Source organism: Alligator mississippiensis, chromosome 1 (assembly GCF_030867095.1).
Source record: "Alligator mississippiensis isolate rAllMis1 chromosome 1, rAllMis1, whole genome shotgun sequence".
In the NCBI taxonomy this organism is placed as follows: domain Eukaryota; kingdom Metazoa; phylum Chordata; order Crocodylia; family Alligatoridae; genus Alligator; species Alligator mississippiensis.
This window is the reverse complement of record NC_081824.1, coordinates 264,988,280-265,002,002: the sequence shown is the minus strand read 5'-3', so window position 1 is coordinate 265,002,002 and position 13,723 is coordinate 264,988,280. Positions and strand designations below refer to the sequence as shown.

The 13,723-nt window shown below is 43.6% G+C and overlaps 1 long non-coding RNA gene across 1 annotated transcript in view; it reads right to left on the bottom strand.

The window, feature by feature from the left end:
- Positions 1-12,993, bottom strand: part of LOC132250135 (uncharacterized) — a 94,860-nt gene extending 81,867 nt beyond the window's left edge. Inside the window, exon 1 of the long non-coding RNA XR_009461719.1 lies at positions 12,831-12,993. This is a non-coding gene — a long non-coding RNA (uncharacterized LOC132250135). The remainder of the gene's footprint in view (positions 1-12,830) is intronic.
- Positions 12,994-13,723: the final 730 nt, after the last annotated feature.

Below are 13,723 nucleotides of genomic sequence, written 5' to 3'. Positions count from 1 at the left end.
TATAGTCTCTCAGATCTTCATTTTGGGGCATTCAGGCTTCAGGGATGATGTCCCTGGTTCTGCTTGAGATGCATCGGTAGATGCATGCCAGATTTGGGTTTGCTCTGCCAGCCATGGCATTACATTGGTAACTCGTGTTCTTCTTGTAGTCAATCAAGACCTCCAAGTCTCTTTCGGTCATGGTGCTAGTGAGTGTAGCACTGCCAAGCCTATAAGTATGATGCTGTTTTTGTCTCCCAAAGTGGAGTACCCTGCATTTCTCTACATTGAATGCCATCAGGTTTTGGTTTGCTCACTTTGCAAGCATATCCAGGTAAGCCTGTATCCCCAGCCCATCCTCCAGCATAACTGCCTTCTCCCATATTTTAGTGTCATCCGTGAACTTTGCCAGTCCACATCCGATACCTGAATCCAAATCATTAACGAAGATTTGGAAGAGTACCAGCCCAAGCACCAAGCCCTGGTGGACTCCACTGATATCAACTTGGTGCAAGGTTATGTTCCCCATCAACTAGTACCCTTTGGGTCCGACCCCATGTTCATCTTGTGGTCAACATGAACCCCAAGTCTCTATCTGTACGTGGTGCTAGTGAATGTAGCACTGCTGAGCCTATAACTATGATGTAGGTTTTTCCCCTTGAGGTGGAATACTTTGTATTTCTCTGTGTTGAATGCCATCAGGTTTTGATCTGTCCATCTTGTGAGCCTGTCCATGTCAGCCTGAATTGAGTAACTGCATTTCCCCATAATTTGGTGTAGCCATGAACTCAGCCAGTCTGTTTCTGACACCAAAATCCAGATCATTTATGAATATTAAAGAGTAGTGTTCTGAGTACTGAGCCCTGGGTGACACCACTGATCAACATGCAACATGGTGACTCTGTTCCATCTACTATCACTCTCTGGTCCAACCACAGAGCCAATTCCCCAGCCATTGGACCATAAGGTTGTTGAAGCCACAGTTCCCCAATATTTCTATGAGGACATCATGGGAGACCAAAGTCAAAGGCTTTTTTGAAGTCTAAATATATGATACCAACTTCTTCTTCTTTGTCCAGGTGATGCATTACCTGGTGATACAATGAAATTAAGTTGGTCAGGCAAGACCTACCCACAAAGAAATCATGTTGGTGCTCTCTCAGAATGTTGCTTTTTGTTAGCTTGTTGTTAATGGATTCTTTGATGATTTTTTCCAAGATCTTTCCAGGGATTGAGGTCAAATGGATTGGCCTGTAGTTCCCTGGATCTTCCTCCCTTCCTTGAAGGTATGCACCACATTGTCCCTCTTCCAGTCTTCAAGAACCTCTCCCAAGCACCACAAGCTCTCAAATGTCCTCACCACCAGTTGTGCTATGGATGTCAGTCAATTCTTAGCACTCTTAGGTGCATTCTGTCAGGGTCAGCTGATTTGTGGATGTCCAGCCTCCCAGGCTGTTCCCTCCCAAGATCTTCACCAAATACAGACATACGATTGCCCTTACCATGGTAGTCCTGCATCCTGTCAGGCAGGATGATCCCCCTGCAGTGGTGGAAAACTAACATAAAATAATCATTGGGAAGGTGAGCTTTTTCCTGGGTGTCAGTTGTCAGCTGCCCCATTTGGTTCAGCAAGGGTCCAATGTTGTCCTTGCTTTTTTTCCTCTGATTTCCCACATATTTAAAGAAGGAATTTTTATTGTCCTTGATTCGTGTAGCCAGTTTGTTTGGTTTCAGCCTTGGCTTTTCTGGTCCACTCCCTACAGGTTCAGGCCAGCACTGTATAATCTTCCTTAGTGGTAGTTCCTGACTTCCATCCCTTATAAATTTCTTTTTTTAGATTCAGGAGGTCCATGAATTCCCTATTGAGCCAAGGGGGCCTTCCAGCCCTTTTGCTACCTTTCCTATGGTCTAGAATGAACTTCCTTGGTGCTTTTAGGATCATATCCTTAAGGAGCAACCAGTCATCATGGACTCCCCTCCTTGTCAGAACGTGGCCTCTCAGGGCCTCAATGACCAATGCCCTGAGCTTGTGAGAGTCAGCTTTCCTCAAGTCAAGGAATTCTTCATCGCAAACTGATTTTCCAGCTTTGCGATGGATAGAGAAAGTGATCTACTCATAAGCACTGTCACCAAGCTTCCCTTCGACCCTCAGGTTGCTGATTAGATCATCCCCTTTGGCTAGTACTATATCCAGCAGCACCTTACCTCTTGTCAACCCATAGATTTCTTGAGTCAAATAGAGCTTGTCAAGTGAGGAAGCTTTGCGTCTGATCATATTTTGTGAAATGCTCTTCCCATGAGATGTCAGGGAGTTTAAAGTCACCCAGAGTGACCATGCACTGAGAGTGTGCAGCCTCTGCCAGTTCCCTAGCAAATGCTTGATCAAGCTCTTCCTCCTGGTTAGGAAGACTGTAGTAAACTCTTATAGTTATATCCCTGTCCCAGGGGGATGAAGGAAAAGGGGTAGGAGACCCCTCCAGTGGCGTGGGTTGAGGCAGGTACAGCCTGCCATAACAAGAAAAGCCTTGAGAACAGGGCAAACTTACATTTCATAGGTGCAGCCAGGCCAGATGAGCTGCTGAGGGGTGGAACACCAGTGCAATTCATCAGCCACTTATCTGTAGCTGGGGTCAGCATGGCAGGATGACATCAGCAAAAAACACCACCCGGACCAGATAAAAGCTGGTGGTGGGGACACAGCTGGGGGGATATGGCAGAGTGTGAGCTGTGGGGCTGTCCCCTGAGCTGGGCGAGGTCCTCCTGACAACATGGAGGAGAGGCCCAGGAGGGACCCAACAGAGGGGTCCTACATTTAGTTGGAGGAGACGCCACCCTGGATGACGAGGGAGCTGGGCTAGTGGAAGGGATTGGAGGGACGGTGAGGTCAGACACAGGACATGTGAATGGGGGTAGGCTGAAGCCCCTCCCTGGAATTTCAGTTAATTGTTTTACTTTTTACTGATCCTAAGCCCCAGGGTGAGGGAAAAGGCCACAAGCAATGCTTGGAGTGCAGAGTAAGCCAGGACCACTTTGGGGACCCCAGCACTCAAAGGGGACCCAACACACAATCTGGGTCATCTCACCACCCTGAGTACACCCGAGCATAGTAAAAAAACTGGAGCCGGAGCAACAGAGAGGGGATGGGAGGCAATGCCAGAGGGTGACCAAACTGACCACTGATTGGCTGTCCCAAGAGGCTGGTGCATGGCTAGGGTGTAGGGGAGGTGGAGCTCCAAGAGCATTCACTGGTGACAATGCCTGGCACGTACACCACTACAAGAGGGAGCCCCACTACTGAACAAAAGATTCAAGATGTGGCAGGCAAGTATCAGGGTATCCCTCAAGGAAAGTGCAACCCAAAATTGCAGCAGCAGGAGCAGCCTCCATGGCAGACCCCAGGCACCCATTCCTGGGCTGCCAGAGAGAGAGAGAGAGAGAGACACCCCATGAAGCCAGGTGGGTACAATCTGCTTCACCAGGTTCTCCCCATATTCTAATCCAGAGGGTCTCAAATTGCCCTACTTCGGTGCCAATGTCTGTTTGTAGGGAAGTGTACTGCTCCTTTACATAGAGCTACACCCTCACCCTTCCTTGCAACACAATCCCTCCTGTACAAGGTATAGCCATCAATACCTGTGGTCCAGTTATAGGTAAAATCCCACCTGGTCTCCATTATCCCTATGAGATAATATTCATTTTTGCTTAGTAGAAGGGCCAGTTCCTCCTGTTTATCCCCCATGCTCTTGGCATTTGTGTACAGGTAGCTAAACCTGCCATTAGAAGATCTGGACTTCCCTGTCCTCTTAAAAGAGTCCCATCCTAGGGCTGGGCTAGGAGTGAGTTCCTTTGCATTACCTGACCTGCTGATTTTGTGGTTGTCACTTCCAGGGCTTGCACTCGTGATAGTTTAAATCCCTGCCAAGTAGGTCAGCCATTCTGGTGAAGAGCTTCTTTCCCATCTGAGTGAGGTGGAGGACATCCCTTCTCAACAAACCACTGCCTCCCTGAAGTGCAGACTGATCGAAGAAGTCCAAGCCTTTGCAATGGCACCAACGCTGAAGTCTTCTGTTGACTTCTTCAGTGTCTCTTCCTCCTGTGCCCATGTCTATAACGGGAAGGACTGAGGAGAAAGCTACCTTTGCCCCCAACCCTCTGAGCCCAGCTCCCAGAGCCTGTAGTCACTTGTGACCTGGCCAGGATTGCTCCAAGCTATGTTATTCTTGCCTACATGGATGTGGAGCATGTGGTAGTGGTTGAATGGCTGGACAAGTTTAGGAATCCTCTCTGCCACATCCCGGCTATGGGCCTCTGGGAGGAAGGCTCCTCCCTGAGGTGAAACAAGGCAGGGATGGAGGCTGATGGAGGGGAGCAGAGCACTTCCCCAGAGCTGGGGAGCCTGCCTATGACCCCCGGCTCCCACCCTCCAAACCCTGGCCCCCGGCCTCCATCCACCAGCTCCAGCCTCTGGTCCCAGCTTCTGGCTCAAGCCTCCAACTCCCAGCCCCCTTCAGTAAGTGTCCCATGCTGGACAGAGGTGGCATGCTCACAGACCAAGGCAGTGTGCTCACAGACCACTGCTTCTTAGAGGAACATTGTACATGGGGTGCTTCACTTCCTTTCAGTGAGGCAGGTGATGCACACTGGGTTTTTTTAAAAACCATGCAGAAAATGTGGAAAGGTGGGGCACAAAACAGTAGTGTCAGGAGTCCCTAAAATGCTGTATTTGTAAGGGGGATGGACACTTGTATCATAGATGCCCCAAAGACTTTGCAAGTAGTCAGAACTTGTGAGGAACAGAAAAACATGGAGGAGGAACACAGAGGAGGGGTTGGACACATGGAGGTAGAAATAGTTGAAGAAACCCTGTTGGAGGGTGAACCAGTGAAGTGGGGGGTGCGGGAACATTTTGTGATTGAGGCAATCCAGGAGGAGATGGTATGGAAGGGAAAGCAGGGAACCTTAAAGGGACAGGCACACTCATTTTGACTGGTTGCAGACGTGTGTGAAACACACAAACACTCCCCACCCCCAAGTGCTTTACTCTAAACTTGAACAACTTGAGCAGGCCCAGAAGAGGCACTGCATTAGTTGGACTCAGCTCACCCAACATCTGTATAAATTGTGTGCTTTAGTGAGGCTTTTCCAACACTTTGACCTAATAGGCGATTGACCTCGCTTTAGGTAAGTTCCAAAAGCCCCACTGAAGTGCCCCAGCTATACAGACACTGTGGAGCTGGGTCCAACTAACACGCTGCTGCTTCCAGTAAAGTGCAGTTTCTTCTTGACACTTTCAAGCAGCCAATCTTTCTACAACCATGTGGTGTACCAGGGGAGAGAGATTATAAAGACTTTGAGAGAAGGTGGAGATGAGGACCATCCTGGTGGTCTGGGACAAATGAGAACGAAGTGACAGGGGTAGCAATATTATTCAAGACCCCAGAGGTGAGATCAGAGCAGATAGAAGAGGTAGTCAGTGGCAGATAGTATCGTTCATTGCAGTTGGTCAGGGAAACAGAATTAGAAATGTTCAATGTATATGCACCACTAGAGAGGGAAAGAAGGAATGCACTGGTTAAAAAGCTGGCAGTTTGTGATCTTAGGGAGACTGTGCACAACAGCAGGAGATTTCAATTGTATAATCAAAGTGGGTGACAGAACAGGAGACTGAGCTTTAGACAGCTCATCCAGACTATTAACAAATATAATAAAAAAGAGTTGCTAAGAGATGTGTGGACAGGAGAGAGAGAGAGAGAGAGAGAGAGAGAGAGAGACCCAAGTCTCTTCAGCCTCAGCAAAAAAGAAGGCTGAGAGGGGATCTTATGGCATTCTACAAGTTCATTGGGGGTGGGAGAAGCAGCAACAAGGAATAGGGAACCCTGTTTACCAGGGCATCCCTTGGGGTTACTAGGAACAATGCCCATAAAACTGATGGAGAGCCGATTTAGATTAGACATTGGGGAAAGAAATATTATGGTGAGGGTTGCCAGAAACTGAAATTGGCTTTCTAGGGTGATGCTGCTCTCCCCTACCTTGGAAGTCTTTAAGAGGAGACTAGACAAGCACCTAGCTGGGGTCATCTGAGCCCAGTGCTCTTTCCTGCCTAGGGCAGGGTGTTGAACTAGATAGTGTCCCTTCTGACCCTTAAAAGCTATGAAAGATCTTCACTTCAGTTTCTCTGCATGCAAAGGGTTGATAATACTCTCTTTTCACAGGCTAAGATTGCTACCATATTTGCTCAAATACAAGATGTCCCCCCCCCCCCCCCCAAAGTCAACATAAAGAAAAAAAAAACCTGTCATAAAAGGTAGCCTCATTAAATTATACCCATCATTAAACTGCAGCTAAAAGCAGCATTCACTTAATACCAAAAACCCCAACTATGAAGTTGATTAAATATAGCCAACACTGAGCAGATTAAATGCACACAGGGCCCATATGGGACAAACATCTGATGGGATGCTACCAGAAAAAAGGTTTCCATGTGCAAGCCCCAGGCCTAGAATTCTTGGCATTCAAGTGCCCCCTAGTTTTATTTGCTCCTAGCTAAAAGGAAAAGCAGCAGCTAGGGGGAACCCCCCCACACCAAAAACAAAAGACTCAAAAAAAAAACAAAAAACCACTTCCCCATTGCCACAACATTGATAGAAGTGTACCACAAGGATGTGTCAGTGCAATCCATCCAAATCAGGACATATGGTAGTGCCTATTGCACTCAGTCCTCCTCAGTGCCAACTCAGTTTCATGTTATGGTAAGTCAATGTAGTTGCTCCTTCATTCCCACAGCTGAGTTATGCGTTTCTTCCCCATTTCTAAGGACTTGGTTTTTTGTTTTTTTGTTTTTTTTTTAGCCAGGCTTAGATGTCTGTCAAACATCACTGAATGGGGAACCCAACTGTTCACCCACAATCCCTCCATCACCCCCCCCAGACTGCTCAGTCTGTTGCAGATTAGTGTGGCTCTGCCCTCCAGGGAGGTGGAGCCAGATCAGATCACCTTGCACCTCATCTGCATATACATTTTTTGGAGGATCTCAGGGCTTATGACTGGGAATGCATGTTCTGGTCACAAGTGGGTAGCTAATTAGTGCATGGATCTATCTGATGCATGGGGGGCAGGGGAGAGATAATAAGTCTGGAGGGCATGCACAGAGTGAGCAGTGCTGAACTGTGTTAATTTTTCAGTAATTGGCAATTTTAAGTAAGGAGCGAGACCTTATAAAAAAAGGGGGATAAGGCAAAATGCCATGTTTATTGATTACATGAAGCAAATACACAAGCTTAGACACACCAGTCATACAAAAACAGACACACACAAGCATACAAAGACAGAGACAAAACTAGTCCAGTAAAAAAAAAAAAAAGTGTTATAGTTACCAGCAGAAGTTTCTCAATATTAGTACTAGATGGCCAATCTAGGCACATTGAGGGTGATAGGAGCAGTGGAGTGAATAGATGTGCCTGTACTCCAGGAGATTGCAAAGAGTTGATTCCCCATCTTGGCTTGCCTGCATCTCACTTTTATAGTGAATTCAAGTCTTTGTTCATCATTGGGGTTTTTCCATGCTCAGTTTTTAATTAGAGGTCATTCCAGTAAGTTGGTATCTCTGCCTTGAAGCACTGTGTAGTTCAAAATGGCAGGATATGCAGAATTCCTTCTCACCATTTTCTTTGCACTTGATCATAGACTAGTTCTTCAGTCATCCATAATTAGCTTAATTAGTTTACTGTTTGGTAACTCATACATTTGTGCCTCATTGCTTACATGAAAATATAAGAGAATTGAACTGATTGTGTATGTATATTTTATATAGTTACCATTCTTTCATCATCCACCCTCTCACACAGACTCATGTACACAGGACATACAAAAGTTTGTTTACTTATATCAAGCAGGGAACAAGCACAGAAATGGAGTTTTAGTTGTTTGTAAAATTGTTCTTAAAAAAGACAAAGAAAAATAAAGCCAATACAATGATAGAGGTTGATCAATTCAATACTATTATCATTTAAACTAATGTAATACTAATTTTTGATTTTTAAAGTCACCTCACAGGACTTGAAATACTGTCATCTCTACTGGGTCCCTACTTGGTGAACTAGATGGTAAACACAAAACAACACACAAAAACCAAGAACCTTTTGGTCTTCGATTATCATGCATCGTTTGTATGGTATACAAAGTGCCAAAGTGCTGCTCAGAAGTGTTTATGGAATACTTGTACTAAAGCTTGCAGCAGTTTCAAGAGAGGTTAACTACCTCAGTTCTGGATGAACTAAATCTATGGGTTCTATATGCAATTGACTACATCCATGTTTATTTCAAGGTCAGTCATTTCTTTTTTGGTCCATACTTCCATGTGCTCAGGGAGAGCAGGGTCTGACAGCAAGAAAAAGGGGAAGTGGTTGCAAGGGAAAGAACTGGTAGGGGTGGGGGACATGGGGGCTACCCAACTCCCCTCCCCCAGATTTATTTTTCCTGTTGTAGCATTGGGAAAGCAATAAAATTAAAAAGACAGAACTCCAATAAATTAGATTCTATACCTGTAAAATTATACTGAATTTATAGATTTTCTATATAAATTGAGGGGTTGTCTTATATTTGAGTAAATATGCCAACTTCAAGAATTCTTCTAGTTCCTCATAGAGAAGCTACCTTCCAAGAGAAGCATGGTAGACATCTTTCCTCCTCTAACTTTTATAATAGGGGGTCAAAACAATCTTTGTATAAAGTGGACAGAGAATTTGGTATAATGATCCTGATTCAGAGAGGCATATAGTATACAGCTTCCTGAAGCTCAGTTTAACTCTGATTTTTCAGCCTTGCTCTTGCTCTAAAGTGTCCTGTAGCTTTCATGTTTGGATAGTAGTAGTTCTGTGGGACCAATTCTATTGGTGAAGCCAGAGGAAAGACTGCTGCTAAGTTATTAGGAACAGAAGTAGGTCTGGAGACAGAAAGCCTTTCTTTGTCTGTAGTTTGCTGTAAGTGGTGATGCTCCTTTGAACTAGAATTGATTAAGGATGATGAAGGAGGGCTTGCTTCAGTCACATCAACACAGATTAGAATCCAACTGGTTTCAGCGAGTTTAAATGCCAATTTCAAGAATGCAAACAAACTTCACTTGTGCATACTGTCTACTCCTTAGCACAGACTTATTTTGCATCCTCTGCATTTCCCTAGACCCGTGTATCTGCTAGCAATAAGGCTCATTAACATTGCTATATGGATCACCTGGTAATCCACCCATCCTTGTTGGTAAATTGCAGGAACATCTGGCTACTTAAGAAGTCATTTTAATTCCATTTCTTCCAGAACCTTTTTGGATATAGCTCTCTCACATCACAACTTCCATTTTGTACACTATTCATAGGAGACATGATTTCATTGTATGCATAGTTCTTCTTTCAAACTTCCTTACATTATTGTCAGTGTTACCACTAAACAACAACAAAAAAACCCACAAAAGAGGTCATAAGATCAGCTTCCATACTATAGGAAAACATTTACAGTTCATGTTTTCAAGCTCCCCCCTATCCCCAAATTTTATTTTATTTTTTTTTTAAACATTTCAAGGAGAGGCTAAACCAAGTCAGTCAGCTAATCATATTGGCTGCTTGCAGATTTAACAACAAAAAACAACAAACACACTTTACCAGAAGCAGCAGTGCATTACTGATACAGCTCCTCGGAGTCTGTATAGATTGTGTGCTTCAATGGAGCTTTATCTGATAGCTGATTGAATCATCTTGGATAAAGACACCAAAAGCCCCACTGAAGCACATGCTCTATACAGACAGCTGGATGAGGCAGGTCCAGCTATGGTGCTGCCTCTTTTGGGCATGTTCTGGGCTCAGCATGCAGATGCACAAAGTTTGAAGTAAAGGAACCAGATTTTGGTGTTTTGTTTGTTTACATATGTAAGCAGATATGGATTTCAAGTGGTTGGGTTTTTACAAGTAAGTGCCAAACATCATAGCTTTAATGACAAACTGCAAGAATTAGGAAACTTGCGAGTTATGAAAGGTAGATGCTTATACACAAAAATAGCTTTGTGCGTCTTCCTCTTCCTGGTGTTTAGGTACTCATTTGCAATGCCACATTTCTCTGTGCCATACTGCCTCAGCTGTACTCTCCAGAGATGTTCAGAATGGAGACCAGTCAGACAATGCAAGCTCTTTCCAAGACAACCCTTAACCTTGGAATTGGTTCCCTTATTCAGCCCCAAATATTTCAATTATTTTTCGATCTTCAGGGCCCACTGCAGAGTTCAGCCATTTACCCAACATTTTGAGAGAGGGAGAGTGGGAGGGGGCAGTGGGAAAGAGACAGTGGGGACTAGATAACATCTAGTCCCCATGTTTGTGGGATGGGCAAGGCAAGACTAGGACAAAAATAGGAAAAAAAAAAAATCACACACAAATTAAGAACAAGACAACCCCCCCCCCCCCCCCCGGTCCCACAAAAAATCGCCACCAAAAACCATTTGTATTTCTCCAAGCTTGAGATATGATAGGGAGAACCTGTGAACATGACCAAATACCAGTGTTTTGGAGAAAATGTATCTGGTATATTGGGGGCTGCTACTCCTGCATGACTATTAGCAATATGTGCACAACCTTAGCATTAAGCCATAAAAGTGTCAAAGCAGTGCATGGAAAAACTACATATTAAAAAAGTGAGAAAGATTGAGCTGGTCACAGTTTCTTCCCCTCCAAAAGCTTTGGGGGAAAGAAAAAACAAAACAAAACACACACATGCCTGTATGATGCAGAGCTTCTAAAAGACATAACTAAAATTACTTGGGTTGTGTGTTTGTTTGGTTTTTGTTTTGTTTTTTTAAATTTAGAAAAAAATTATGCTGCAAGAAAAAAAAAATTCTTTTGGTGGAAAGTGTCAATAAGAACTCATGTAAATGACACCGTTAGTTAAATGCCCCAATAGCATCATTTTACTAACTCATGTGCCAGACAGAACAGATGTGGCATTAAGAATCATGGTTTAGATTTGGAGAATCCTGCAGAATATACTAAACAGATGCATAATTTACAGGGTGAAAGGAAAAACAAAACAAAAAAACAACAAAAGACTACCAGATTCTTTTAGTTCTTGGCATATTATGTGATAAGTTACAATAACTGACAAGGTAGCTTTGAGCCAAGAAATGAAACATACTTCTTGTATAGCTTACATGAGAAAAAGAAACAAAAAAGAGCTAGGCACAGTAGTAGTGACATCTTCCTATGAAAGGCAGATGCATAAAAAAAGAAAAGGGAAAAAAAAGAGAGAAAGAAAAGCAAGAGAGAGTGCCAAACATTTAAAGTGGGCTTTTCACAGAGCAGGTTTTTAGCAGTATAGCATGGAAGCATCAAATCTACAGACACGTGCATATGAATCATTCTTGCTTTGCAGTAATTGGTTCTATTGAAATCAATGCGAGTTCAGGGAAGAGACGTTGAGAACATTAGACACACCGATTTCTGGGTCTATCATCTCTGCCAGGTCTATGCTAGCCTTCAAGAAAAAGGGTCGCATATTCCCTCTTACTCTTCCCAGTTCTGAAAGCTGATATTTTACAGGGATCCCAGCCACACACCTTGGCTGGTATAGAAAGCAGCACCAATGTAATATTTGATTTTTCTTTTTGTATCCCTTTCAGCTAGGAAGTGATCTTGCCTGTGTATATATTATTAATAATACCAGTTCTGTGTCCAATTAGGACATGGAAATACTAGCAAGTTGAAGCAGCCATCAAACCACTTCCAAGGTCTGGAAAGAGAGAATGCCTTTAAAAAGCTGAACAGATTTAGTTCTTTCAAGAAGTTTGAAAAAGGAGTTGATCTCTGCATTTGGAAGAAAGCTCTGATCATGGGTAGGATTTTTAGTATTTGAAACAATGATAGTAGTTGCTTGGAATCAAAGAACATTAAGTGTTAGAACTGATTTTTCAGAGGAGTTGGGAAACAGGTCAACATTTGAAGACTCTCAAGTTAGAGTAGAGTTGATTCGCTTATTTTTTATTCATTCAGTTAAAGACAGCATGCAAGAAATTCTGTAACTGGTACATAATATTGGACTGGATGACTACACTGGTCCTGCAGGTAACAATCCGTGAATCTATTATTTGTATTTGCTGCCTAGAAGGGAAGTGCTGATGCACATTTAAAAAAAAAAAAAAATGAATCGATTCTCTTTAGTTGGGCAATTGGATCAAAAAACCATAGTCTACTATAACAACAACAAAGACAACCAACACTAGTACCCTTTCTACAGGCTCTTTCCTTTAAATGTAAAGACATTTAAGATAAATTTGTGCCATGGCTGTGCATAACAGTTTCCCTTTAGCTCACTCACCATCTGTGAAAGGAACTTTTATCCAAATTGTTCACCTAGTTCCTTTTTTGTGGTATGGGCCACTTCAGATAACTTGCTGACATGCATCAGATCTTGAAGGGCAAGACTGAATTTCTCAGCAAGATCCCCCACTAGACTTTTTTAATTTGAGATAGGACAGGTTTTCCTTTCTTCAACCCCTCCCCAAATGTAAGCAACAAGTGTAGTCAAACAAGCTAGTTGTTCATGGTTGTTCACACCCCAGGAAGTGTCCCTAATGTTTCACTAACTTTAGGTTTGTTTCCTCAAGGTGCTGCCTCACCACCTTAATAATCCTTTCCCACAAGAAAGTGCTTCATAATTCAGGAAGATGCCCCAATTCACCAGGGGAATCTGTTAGAATAAAAGTCAAATTCCCTGAGCCAGCTCATTCCTTAGCTTGTTCAGATTTTCAGAAGATGCCCACACCTCAGCTCAGTCTTCCCCCATGCCTCATTGTTATCAACAGTCATCAAAATCCTTACCTGCTAAGCAATCCCTTGTAGTCTCCTTCACTTCTGTATCTGCAGGACATCCTTCCCTTCAGTATGCATGAGTACTTGTCCTTCAGAGTGAGTAATGTACCAGTTCCCCAGAACACAAAACCCACCCCCGCTCCAGCCCAAGCAATGTCCAAAGTGAAACTTACTGTCCATGCGCCTGATTTATATGTGCTTCTGCTTCTCCCCTGTAGGGTCACCTGAGCTGGGTTCCCTTAACAGGGAACATTAGTTGCCTATTAACCTAATTGGCCTAATTAGCTGGTCTGCTGCTACACTCTGCTGCAGTCCTGTCTCCTTCAATCAACTGTCTATGGTTCAGTCTCTGCAGCCTGCTAGTCATACTCTGGAGGATGCAGTGCTTTTAATTCTGCCTGGTGCCACCCTTAGTAGCAAGGTTTGGACAATGCTTCTTATGGCTTTCTGGGATCTAGCAGCCATGGTTGCTTTGATAAACATTTGTACTGAGCAGGGAGGAGCTCTCCAGTATTTGATGGAGTGTAAAGAAGGAGAAGAGGCTTGCCTAGGTTTAATAGCCAAGGCAGCCATAACCCCCAGGGACTCAGGACAACCAAATGGAAGTTTGTGGGAAAGGTTGTTAAGGGAAGTTGCTCTATTTTTTTCCCTTTGACTTTTAGAGCTTAGGGTTTACTTTTTTAATTTAGTTAGTTAGACTATATTAGACACTGATCAGGCCAAAGCTAGGTAAATAGAAGGCCAGGCTATAAATTCAAATTCCTGGTTCATAGGAAAGACCAAAACAAAAACAAAGAAAATAAAAAGCAGGTGGAAATTCAGCAGCATGGTGTGGGCTACCCAGTTTATTGCACTAAGTGCAGTATGCATGATTACCTCCCTTCAGGGCAGGTTTCTTAAGA